Source organism: Diabrotica virgifera, chromosome 1 (genome assembly GCF_917563875.1).
Source record: "Diabrotica virgifera virgifera chromosome 1, PGI_DIABVI_V3a".
Lineage (NCBI taxonomy): Eukaryota > Metazoa > Arthropoda > Insecta > Coleoptera > Chrysomelidae > Diabrotica > Diabrotica virgifera.
In genome coordinates, this window is record NC_065443.1 from 114,282,935 (window position 1) to 114,286,750 (window position 3,816).

The window sequence follows — 3,816 nt, forward strand, 5'->3', positions numbered from 1 at the left end:
ACCTCTGGCAAGTTTACTCCACTCTTATCAAATTTTGACACTAATCATATTTATAAAATTTTGACACTATTGGCATGTCATACGTTAATTAAATTATATCAGCGATTTTTTGTATTTTCTGCGTTATTCCTTTAATTTTTAGATTTTTAGTCTTTTTATATAAAAACACTTGTTTGTAGAACTCTTTAGCGACATATTTGCATAATATAATATTTATGGATTACCGTCAAAGGCCGATATGATCAACCAAAAAAGATGTATTTGGTGACTTTCTTGGGTGTGAATCTGTCTTTTTAGTTTACTCCTCTTGGTTTAAAAACAAAGCTTAGATCGGTTAGGTTTCTTGGTCTTCATATTGACCAGAACCTGAATTGGGGGGAACAAATACAAAAAAATAAATAGAGCCTGTTACTCATTAAGAGTATTGAAAAGCTATCTAGACCAGGGAATCTTATTAAAATATCAGTATATTATGCAAACTTTTATTGCTTTAGATATGGAATAATCTTCTATATAGGGTGCTGCAGTGGATAACTCAACTGTCTTCATAGTAAAAAAAGGCAGTCCGGTTGATCTTTGGATTAAAGGCAGTAGAGGCAGATTCAAATCACTCAATATACTCACTTTTTTAGCTATCCATAGATGACTGTATTAGGTTCCCTTTTAAAAATTTTACTTTGTTTTATCACCTGCTTCCAAATCATGAATATAAATACAAAAACTTTAATTTGAATTTCCCTCTTCACAGATTTTCTCAACAGAAAGAAGTCGTTTTTTATGTGTGTGAAATTTTTTACAATAGTCATCCATCTGACATTCGACGGGAAACAAACTATAAAGCTTTTAAAAGAAAGGTTTTTCAACTATGATGTTAATATATATTTTTTAATATGTGATTAATAATGTGAAGTTATTTGCTTAATTACGTTAAAAAATTTATGCAAATAAAAGATTACTCGAGGGCTGCTGATTTCAATGTGTATTACAGATTTGGAAAAGTATCCTTTAATTTAAACTATGAGAGGCCTTTATAGATCCAGAGTCCTACAGCCCAACCTTCAGCATATAAAGAAGGTTCAGTGTAGCTTTGATATACTAGATTCACTGATCCCAGTCCCATTTAAAAATAAATTTAGTATTTATAACCATAGAGGGAATATTAAAAAATCTTAATTTACTAAAATATACAAAAATATCTTAGTGCTTTTCCGCGCCTTGACCTCTGACGTGTGATATTTAAATTTAGGCCAAGGGCGGATCCAGGGAGGGGGCCATGGCCCCCTCCGAGAATATAAAAAAATATAAATTTAAATATTTGCAGTTCAAATGATTTTAGTTTCAAACACATGTATATGTACAAAACAGTAGATAAGTACATACATATTATGTCTTCTGAACTAGAATTGAACAAAAGCAGTAACGGAACCTTCAAGAATGACAGGATGTTTTGTAAATCAAAATGTTAGAACGACCTTGACAGCCATAAAAATCGTATCAATTTCCAAATTCTGTACACACAAAGAATAAAAAAGAAATGTAGTGTTACTTGGGTCACCAGCACTTAGAACAAAGGAGTTGGTTGGTACTTTCGCACATTCAAAAGGGATTGTTCTGCAAGTATTGCGTTTTTTTTCTAATGAAAAATATGGTCACAATAAAGGGATGACAGCCAAAACCTTGTCACGAAACCTTTAAAATCTTTCACCAAACTCATGGGCAAAGACGGAGCCATACAAACTCATGAAAAAACATACCACAAGGAGTGCGTTCAGGTTGGGCTGGATTTTCTACAAAGTTGTCGCAACCCTCAAAAGTCAGTCATTAACCAGATAGACCCTCAGAGGTCTAAACAGATACAAGAAAATAGAGAAAGACTACGACCAATAGCAGAGCCTATAGTATTCTTTAAGTCGATAAAACATTCCTCTAAGAACGAAGATGCTGGACCTAGTAATGAGAGGAATTGTTAAGGTTTAAAGTCGCATCAGAAGATAGGACTCTTAGGCAACACATATCCACAGCATCTTCCCGAGCAACATAAATTAGTAGCACCAGTCAAAATCAATTGATAATATGTTGTGGTGAAGATATAATTGAACAAATAATAAATCAGGTTCTTCTTCTTCTTTAAGTGCCATCTCCGCGGCGGAGGTCGACAATCATCGTAGCTATTCGTATTTTAGAGACGGCTGCTCTGAAAAGTTCATTTGATGTACATTCGTACCACTCTCTCAGATTGAGCAGCCACAATATTCTGCTTCTCCCTATGCTTCTCTTTCCTTGAATCTTTCCCTGCATAATCAATTGGAGCAAGCTGTATCTCTCTCCACGTGTAATATGTTCGAGATATTCCAATTTTCTTGTTTTGATGGTATTTAGGATTTCCATTTCTTTATTCATCTTTCTCAGAACCTCTTTGTTTGTGACGTGTTCTGTCCACGATATTTTCAGAATTTTTCTGTACACCCACAGCTCGAATGATTCTAGTTTTTTCATTGATGCAGCATTCAAGGTTCAAGCTTCCATTCCATAAAACAAAAACAAGAAAACGTAGCACCTAGCCAACCTAACTCTTAGCTCCAACTTCAAATCTCTTGTGCAGAGCACTTTTCTCACTTTGTTAAAATTTGCTCCAGTCTTTTCTATTCTGATTTTGATTTCCTGTAAGTAATCTCCTGTGGAGTTGATCATTGTTCCAAGGTATGCATATTGGTCGACTTGTTCGATATTGGATCCGTTTATGAAGAGATTTTCGTTATTTCTTTGAGTTTTCGATATTCACATAAACTTTGTCATCTTGACATTCATTGTTCAGGTTGTTGTTCTTGAATCAGTTTCAAAGTGCAAATTATTACTCTGTCATATTAAAAAAAAAAACGACCGACGTATTCTACGAGGAACATTTTTTTTTTAATTTGAGATACATACACAATAAGAACATTCGTGAAGACTTTGTCAAGTTGATTGATGCATATTATAAGAACATAAAAATAATTAGCGAAAATCAATAAAGAGGGGAAGTACAAGGCTTGACAGGAGAAGTATTGGGAAAAATAAGTATTAAACTTGTTAAAAGAACTGCACTTGGATCCGAAGAAATGTGTAGGAATCGGTACTGACTTTAATAATACTTTAATAACGATAAATTTTGAATATCTTTATGTCTTTATGGCACTCAAAATTTTGCGAAAAGTGCCTTAAAACTCACCATTGTAACCATAATTTTTAAAAATTACCCCCGACCCCTCGGTACAAATCCCAAAAAAGGTCATGGCCCCTCCCGAAAATCGGTCCTGGATCCGCCCTTGATTTAGGAAAGTCTACATAAGCCACTAAGTTAAGTAGCAGCGGCAAGACTGTGGCATTTGTGTAATATACGGCGCCACCAAATTAAAACCGATTATTTTTCTTTTTGGATTGTTTGGTCTAGATCTAGATCTAGAAAATTTCATCAGATGCTTAAGTCAATGGACTGGATGCACATCGCCTAGCCCCAAATTTTGCTATTGGCTGTCTGGCTTAAATCAAATATATAAAAAGAGACGATTTTCAGTTCACGGACCTCGAGCTAGGGCACTGCTCCAGTTCGTTTCGAACCCTCTGCAGACTCTGAGCCCTGAGCCTGTGTTCTTGCTCAAAAATTACGTCCAATCATCACCTGCTGCAAACTCTTACGTAATTAAGGCAGATCTGGCCTCATTGAAAATAGATATTAATGGATTAATTTTAATATTTCGTAGCGAATTAGTTTCTAATTTCAGCCTTTTCCTGCTACTGACGACACAAAAAACTACAAAATATACACAAAAATGCACA